The sequence below is a fragment of the Hyaena hyaena genome, unplaced genomic scaffold (assembly GCF_003009895.1).
Source record: "Hyaena hyaena isolate Hyena2069 unplaced genomic scaffold, ASM300989v1 scaffold_339, whole genome shotgun sequence".
Lineage (NCBI taxonomy): Eukaryota > Metazoa > Chordata > Mammalia > Carnivora > Hyaenidae > Hyaena > Hyaena hyaena.
In genome coordinates, this window is record NW_024080971.1 from 487,245 (window position 1) to 496,690 (window position 9,446).

The following is a 9,446-nucleotide window of genomic DNA, read 5'->3' on the forward strand; positions in this document are numbered from 1 at the left end:
ATATTGATCAGGATTGTGAGGTCCCTGTGACACCCAAGAAAAGTTTCCTCCAGGCAGCATGTGAATGGCAGCAACTGCTGAGAGATGCACTAAGATGATTGTAGAAAGTGCCATGTGATGTTTTAGGGCTGATGACATGGAGGAGACAGTATAGACGACAGCCACTCAGAAAACAGACTGTAATGGCAAAGGTTTCTCTTTTGCACCTTCCAGTTTCAATTTTCTGCTTCTTTTTCCTCAGTTTACGCAGGCAACAAGCTATAAGGGTGTCATTTGATGAGTTATTGACACAGAACACCTGAGGGTACCTGCATTTCTATAGAATACTTCCAGAAATAAGGCATTTTAATAACAAAGAAATAACAATAGATGTCTCTAGCAGCAGTGATAGGTTTCTGGGGTGACAGGTTTCATCTGTGAGTGAGTGTGTGTGTGTGCACATGCGTGTGTGTGCACGTGTGTGTGCACTCCCATGTGCACATGAGCTCCAGAGATACTTGGCCTCCTTAAAGGCAACTCATATATAATTACATGTATTATTAGGGATATTCCCACCATAGAACACTAAACAGCTGTTAGAAAGTATGAGGTACATTTATACTTGTGTGTTTGTGTATAAATAAATAATAGCAATAATAGATTAGCATATATAGAGAAAAAAAGATGAAGGGATATAATATGTTATATTCTCTTAAGAGCAATTATTTCCAGAAGGTGGGTTTTTAGTGGGGAAGACTGTCAAAGTTCATTATTTCTGTAATGTTTGAATTTTGTATAATTTGGGTAATCAGAAAAATAAATAAAACTCAAGGGACTGCCAACTTTGCCCAAGTGAAGGCTTGTCTCGTAGATCTGTAAATCAAGAAATATAAAACGCATCAGCTTAAGTGTTTCTATATGGACTGTATATTCAATTAAGAGAGGAGATGCCTTTTACTTGAAGAATGTGAAGCTGAAGAGTATATGTTATATTTTTGTTTCATAGATATCAATTGTCTTGCTCCCAAGCAGCTAAGGGAGGTTTCATAGAGAAAGGGAAATGAAAAACTCATTGAGCTGTGCTGTGAGGGAGGAAGAAGGAGTGTGACCACAGTATGCTCCAAGAAATGAGCACACACTTGGACTAAAGTATTAAAAGGACAGTTTTGAGAAGGGGGTCAGTGACGGTGATGACGGCAGCAGCAGCAGTAACTGTTGCCAGGCAGTGTGTGAAGCACGTCACCTGGCTGTCTTCATGTAATCTTTGCATCAGCTACGGGAGGACACAACCTTTCTGAGCCTCCGTGTCCTCCTTTGTAAAATGGGTGTGGTAACTGTCCAACTCACGGGCTTATTATGGGGATTAAATGACATGAACTATTGTTTTGGGGATGCAGTAGGACTTCCTGCATATTAGTTGTGGTTATTTTCCTCATCCCCAATTTATAGAGGTGGGAATTGAATCTGACACTTGCCTAAGATCCGAGAAGTAAGGGACAGAGCAGATATCCAAATCTGGGCTTGTCTGTTTCGAAATCTTTTCAGTATTTGTGTGAAAGAGCTGCATGTTGGGGTCTAAACTCCCTGAGTTTTCCACCAATTTTGATGATTGTATTTAGGATGGTGATGTACAAACTGCTAATTCAGACCCAATTGGTATAGTAGACAGGCATGTGGGTGCTGCATGCATTGTTAGAGATAGGTAACATATCTTCTAAAGACAAGACCACGTTCCATAGGCAGAATTTTTCTTAGAATAATGCCCAGGCATAGCGTGTAACCACCTTGTATCGAATGCTAGTAGGAGGGAACAGCATGTTACCCCTGCAGTGACTTTGGCATTAAAGTGGCAGGTGGCTCAGTCCAAGACTCCGACTCCCTGGCATAGTCTACTGCCTTCCTGGCACAGTAACTTTGCCAATGTAATGGGAGCCTCTCCAGACAAAGCTTAGGATGAGGTGGAGCAGGGCAGTGTGTTTGTTACCTCTGCTACTGCTAATTCGTAAGGAAAGATCAAGACAGGTCATCATCAGGGAAGTTATTCTGGGACCTGAAGAGGGAACCAAAGAGACAGAAGCGAAGAAGGAGAGGGTCCATGTCTTTGGTCAGAGGTCAGTGATGTTGAAAGCTGGGCGGCCTGGCCAGGAAACGTTTTTCAAACAGGCAAGTCCATTGTCATAAGTGCTTTGATGGAAAATGCAGAGCCACAGAGTGGTGGAGGGTGATGCTGAGTCTAGTTCAGCTTGTCCTAAACCCAATTGGTTTTCTGGCTTTGTGTGCTGGAGAGAAACTCCTGGTTTAGTTCTATGAACTGAACAAATGTCCCCGGAAGGAGTAGGGGATGAGAAATGAGAGTATATTGAAAGAAGGGGCTCATAAAGCAGATATTTTAGAATAAGGCACGTATACCTGGCAGGGAATGGGAGTCATGGTGGGATGAGAAGCTTCACTCGACTCTAACCCAGAAGCCAGAGGGGGTTAGTTCAACCTATTCATCTCTCCTGTCTGGCACCACCATCTGCTCTGAGCCACGCACACTGTGGGGCACAGTGGTTGGTTTATCACTTAGTATGTACTTGTCTGTTCATAGCTAACAGAAGGGAATTTGAGACAGTTGGCAAATTCTTGAATTTCAGTTACCCATATAAGACTGGCTTCTGTTCTACCAGATCTCTGACCAGAGGGGAATCTTGAACTTATGAAAATGATAGGGGAAGGTCCATTCACTTAACCACAAAGGAGGAGCCTGGTTCTCTCATCTGCAGGTTGGATCCATGATGAAGGGTAGACTTCGTAGCCATGCAACTCTTCCTCTACATGGTCAGCAGGATGGCATTTCCTCGACATTTCCCTCCCTTGTTCCTGAGGGGTTGTGGGAATAAAAAAGGAAAATCAGAAGAATGTATAAGTAAAGTGTGTTTTCAGATGGGGCCTGGAATTTTCTAGAGTATGCAGCTGTTGCCACTCTGTAACCACATCAGATTTGATTACTTTTTGCTAGGGGCCGAATGGGTTCCTCCACAATTCATAACTGAAGCCGAATATGCAGTGGTATTGTATTAAGAAGCAAGGCTGTTGGGAGGCGATTAGATTGACGGTGGAGGCCTCAAGATGGGATTAGTGCCCTTATGAAACACACTCCAGAGAGCTCCCTGCTCTTTCTGTCATGTGAGGACACAACGAGAAAATGGCTGTTTGCAACCTAAGAAAAGGACCTTTACCAGATCCCAACTCTGCTGGCATTCCTGTCTCAGACTTTTAGCCTCCAGAATGGTGGGAAATCAATTCCTGTTGTTTATAAGCCAGCCAGTCTATGGTATTCTGGCAGCCCAAACTAACTACAGCACTCTTATTTATTTATTAATTTTTTTTAGCATTTGTTTATTTTTGAGAAACAGAGGGACAGAGCACGAGCGGGAGAGGGGTAGAGAGAGAGGAAGACACAGAATCCTAAGCAGGTTCCAGGCTCTGAGTTGTTGGCACAGAGCCTGATGCGGGCCTTGAACTCATGAACCATGAGTTGGACGCTTAACTGACTGAGTCACCCAGGTGCCCCATAACTACAGCCCTCTTATTGTGCCATCACAATAATCAAATGATCTGAGGAGGGTACCAGATATTTTTACTTCTGCATGTTTTTACATTGTACAATAAGTACAAGTAAATAAATGAAGACCTCCCCACCCCAAAATAACTTGTGATAGCTATAAAGGAAAAACAGCCAGTGAGTAGTTTTCTTTATTTTCTGGGCCTTAGGAGAAGATGTGAGAAGATCTATTTCCTGCTCTCCATCCCCCACCACATACCAACACGCTGTTCCTGTCAGCTCTCAGAGAGTGCACTTGTACAAACAGGAGAGTGGGAAGGAATGTTTGAGAATGTCTTTGCCTCCAGTGAACAAAATCTTTGCTAGAGTGCACATGTATTCCTCAGATGGTCATCCTGGGAGAGAAGAAGCGCCATGCAGGAAGCCAGTGGAAGCAGGAAGCATTGTGCATAGACATCATCACACAACTTTATAATTATTTACCAAGTAGCATCCTTGAGTAATATAACAAGGTGATTGTCTTTCAGCAGTAAGTGAGGAACCAGGCTGGGTTGCTGGCAGCCTGGTGCAAACCACAGAGCAGGAACATGACGGAGATAGTGGTCAGCTTGTAAAAGATTCTTGCTGAGGAAGATCAGTATGCCTATGCATATGGATTAATCTTGATTAGTTTTCAAAGAGTAGACTCAGAGATCAAGAACTATAGCTTGTCTGTATTATTTGTGTATTATAACCTTTTTCATTTTATGGTGCCTTGAATCATCAAAAGTAGTTGATAAGAACATGAGTTCTTATACCATCTTAAAAAATGTAACCTGTGAAAAATTAAGCTAGTTTGTTTCTGAGACTCTTTTAGGACATTATCGATGTATATTCCTATTTTAAATTAAAAGAAAAAAAGTTCTTTTATAACTTCCAAATCCTAGGTTTTATGGCTGCTTTGATTCAATTTCTTTCAGGAAAACAACATTGCTATTGCTGGAAATTAACAAGTAGATGAATCCATTAAAAATCTTCCATTAAGCAGAGGGAAATTGTTTTTTCTATTACACACAAATAACTGTAACATAAATCACTGTGCTTTTAGTCTTCCTCACTAGTGGCTCAGAGGGAACAACATCATCCCTCTTCCACTTTCTCAGGTAATGGCTTGAAACTTTCCATTTTTACCAAGACTACAGAGAAAGGCTTCGCTCTGTAAGATTCTGGGAGAATCCATGTTGAAGAATTCATTTTGAAGAACACTTTAGAGACCGACAATTTGTCATTGCCAGCCAATGGAAACTCATTTGATTCTTTAGAAATATGTATTTATTGTCTCAACCCTAGTGCTCCAGTGGGCACTTTGTGGTAGAAGACAAACCAGTGGGTGTCTAAGAGAACAGGCAATGGTACAAATCCATGCATTAATGCATTACTTTGATCTGGCTTTTGAAATGATTTACCATTCCATTTGATTCTTCCTTTGGGAAATTGGAAAAATGCTTCCACTGGCTTCTGGCACAGTTCTTGTTCACTTCAAGGACGACCATCTCAGGAACACACCTGCACTCTCGCAAAGATTTTGTTTGCCGGAACAAAGGGGAGGCGGAAAGACATTCTGAAACATTCCAAACTGCTTGGAACATGTCATGTATAACAGACCTTCTTGTGTGTTAGATCATTCTAATCAGAATGTCTGCTAATGCTTTTTGTGAACAGGAGTCTTTGTAATTTTAGCAAGAGGGTAGTAATGACATCAACAGCTTTTACTAGACCTCAAAAATATATAATTGTCAGCAGCATAACAATTCTTTATATCAATAACAAGATGGGTATTTTTTGGTAAATAAATACAGAAAACTGCTTTTATATTTTTATGCAAAACAAGAGTCAAGACAAGCAGAGATTTGCAAGCCATTTTGTTTTTGGAGCTGGATTTTTAGCTTTATGTACAAACATCATGCAAAACAAAGCAAGCTAAAAGCAAAATGCACACAAAACAAAAAATGCACATTTTTACTGGAAGGAGTTATCAAGAAGTGTGAAGAGTCTGAGATTTTACTCTACTTATAAGCTCACGAATTAACCTGATACAGCTCCATGGAGGCTGGCAGAAGACATGAGACTCCTGGGTCAGAGATAGAGGCCCTTTATTACTCATAGCGGTAGCCAAGGTATCTGCATTTTTGTGCTGATTCCCTGAGGCCCTGTTTCCATAGAGTAATGTGAAGAGAGCCAAATGACATGTACACATTCAGTGGTGGCATTATAGGAGTGGAATCCTAAACTTTGGGCCCTTGAATCTTTTAGAAAGGGCAGTAAGCATGCTTTGCTTTTGATCTCAAGTTAGATACCATCTTTAAAATTTTTTTAAAAATGTTTTTATTTTTGAAAGATAGAAACAGAGCCCAAGCAGGGAAGGGGCAGACATACACACACACACACACACACACACACACACACACACACACACACAGTTCGTAGCAGGCTTCAGGCTCTTCAGCTGTTAGCATAGAGCCCAATGCGGGGCTTGAACCCACAAACTGTGAGATCATGACCTGGGCCGAAGTCAGTTGCTTAATGAACTGAGCCACTTGGGAGGCCCCAGATTTACCTTTATTATGCTGAATAGTAGTCATGCCTGCCCTTTGCTTCAGAGCATCATCTCTGTCTTATTAGGCTGTGAGCAAAACTTTGCTTAGCTCTGGAGGAAGACATTATCTCTACCTTCAAAGGTTGTTTGCTAGACAAATATTCTTGAGATAATAGTCTAGAATAAAGGGCAGACAGCGACTCACTTATAAGATGTATAGCAATGTGGAAGATGGGGAGTGAGGTGGATTTTGGCAAGATGGTGGTGTAGGAAGATCCTGAATTCACCTCGGATCCTGGACACACCAAATCTACAGCTACATATGGTCATTTCCCTCTGAAAAATATCCAAGAACTAGGTGAACTGCCTTTGTACAACAAAGCATAAAAAGACCACATTGAGAGGGATGGGAATGAAAGAGATTGAGGGTAGACATTTTTGAGTTCCATGGGAATATAACAGTTAGAAAGTTAGTTCTTGACAGGCCACGATATGGCACTGCACGAAAGTGGTTGGAAACACAGCCCAGTCTCTTTGTGAAAAAGGCCTGTTTGCGAAGCCTGGCACTTTGGCTTGAGGGATAGGCTTCAGGTTTTCCACACAACTAGAGGCTACAGAGTCACCCTCAGGGAATGTAGCAGGAAGACACCATTCTTGATACCCTCTTGGGCTTGCCACTGCTCAAAAAACCTTTCAGAAAGAAGCTTATGTACTTGTCAGGAGCCCTGAATTTTGAAACTCTCACCCAAGGGGACACCCTCAGATCTCCTGGTCTGGAGGCCAGCAGGGATTATGATTGTGGCCTCACAGGCCTGAATATACAGTAAAACCTTGGTTTGTAAGCATAACTTGTTCCGGAAATATGCTTATAATCCAAAGCACTTGTATATCAAAGCAAATTTCCGTATAAGAAATAATGGAAACTCAGATGATTAATGAATCAAAAAATATTCATATAAAAATGATTACAATACTGTAATGTAATACAGAATAATCAAGAAAATACAAAATATAAAGAAAAATAAATTAACTTGCACTTACCGTTGAAAACCTTCATGGCTGGTGTGAGGGAGAAAAGAGAAAGAAGGGTTATTGTGTAGGACAACTTTCACTATCACTAATGGAATCATGGGTATCTATGGGCCCAATGGAATCTTTTTCTTTTTGGGCAGCTTGAAGATGGAACCTATCCAATGGCACTAGCTTTTGCCTCCTTTCGAGGATTTTGTGGAAATATGACATTGCATTGTCCTTAAACAGATTCATTGCTCGCACTGCTACAGCCTTATTTGGGTGGTTGTTTTTCTACAAAGTTTTGCACTATTTCCCACATCTCTGTAATCTCATTTGAAGTGAGGGATTCCTCTGCCCTTTTCTCCTCCTCCTCTGCAGACAAGATGCAGATATAGACTTCTTATAAAATCTTGCAATTTCAGCCACTCACATACCTTGTTCGTACTTCTCAATGATTTCCTTCTTAACTTCCACTGTAATCATCTCCTTCTTCTTACTGCCTTTCTTTTCAACCTTTTTATGCCTGAGGGTCATTGTATATGCTCACACAGATGTTGACTACAGTATTAATAAACTCTTGTCATGTACCATATTTAGTATAACTGGCAATAAGGCAGTAGAGGAAAGGGTATTTCTCTGTGGGCAGCCTGACCTAGAATGAAGCAAAGCATCCTTAAGCTTAATTTTGTATGGAAAAGTATAGGACTGTCATTGGTGCTCTGAAGTGACAAAAGATACACTAATGCCAGTTCTGAACTTTTCAGAACCGTCCAACGTTCTGAAAAATCACTGATTTCTGCCAAACACCATGGCTTGAGACCAAGCAACTAAGTGTGGGAGATGATTACCCACAACGACATAGCGAGTGAGAGAGAGAGGGAAGAAACATTGGCTCAGTTGTGAACATGTAACAATCGGCATCATGTACTCGTATTGCAAGACATCGTTCGTTTATCAAGTTAAAATTTATTAGAAATGCTTGCTTGTGTTTGGAACACTTGCAGAATAAGTTTTTCACAATTCAAGGTTTTGCTGTATTTGCATACTTTATTTTTTTTTAATGTTTTATTTATTTCTAGGAGAGAGAGAGACAGTGTGAGCAGGGGAGGGTCAGAGAGAGAGGGAGTCACAGACTGAAACAGGCTCCAGGCTCTGAGCTGGCAGTCAGCACAGAGCCCGACGCGTGGCTCGAACCCACGAACCGCGAGATCATGACCTAAGCGAAAGTCGGACGCTTAACGGACTAAGCCACCCAGGTGCCCCTGTATTTGCATACTTTAAAAGCTTCTGCCCGAGGGTAAGTTTTCCAGTTAGTCTGAACCTGGGTGCTCAATGAGATTCCTCAGCTTGGAACACTGACAGATCCTGGCACATCCTTATCGGTGATTTGTTCTATCAATAATAGAATTCTAGGGGCATCTGGGTGGCTCAGTCGGTTATGGGACCAACTTCAACTCAGGTCATGATCTCATGGTTTGTAGGTTTGAGTCTGTGCTGACAGCTCAGAGCCTGGAGTCTGCTTTGGATTCAGTGTCTCCCTCTCTCTTCTCCTCCTCTCCTCCTTGTGGTCTGTCAAAAATAAATAAACATTGAAAAAATAATAGAATTCTTGATAGAATCAATCAGGCAGTTTGGATAATCACAAAGTTTGGAGAGACAACCAAGATCTAGGGTGAGGTTTAAAGAAGTTTCATCATCTATACAATACCACTCACTCAAGACTGAGAGGTAACTGTTTCCCCTAATATATAGAAGCAAACACGGAGTCAAGCAAAATGAGGAAACAGAGAAATCCATTCCAAACAGACAAACAAAAGATAAAACCTCAGAAATTGACCTTAATGATATAGAGATAAATAATCTATCTGATAAAGAATTCAAAATAATACTCATAAAGATGTTCACTGAACTTGGAAGAATGGATAAGCACTGTGAGATAGTCAATAGAAATAAAAAATACAAAAAAGATCAAACAAAAATCACAGAGCTGAAGAATGCAACAACTGAACTGAAAAATAAGCTGAGGTTGGGGGTGGTTTTCAACAGCATACTAGATGAAAAGAAGATTAGATCAGTGAGCTGGAAGACAAAGCAATTGAGCTCACCTTGATAGAGCAGGAAAAAGAAAAATTAATAAAAAAATAAAGATAATTTAAAGGACCTGTAGGATAACATCAAGTAGAATATCATTTGCATTACAGGGAGTCCCAGGAGAAAAGAGAGAGAAAAGGGCAGAAAGTTTATTTGAAGAAATAATGGCTGAAAACTTCGCTAACCTAGGGAAGGAGATAGATATTCACGTACAGAGAGTTCCAAATAAGATAAGCCCAA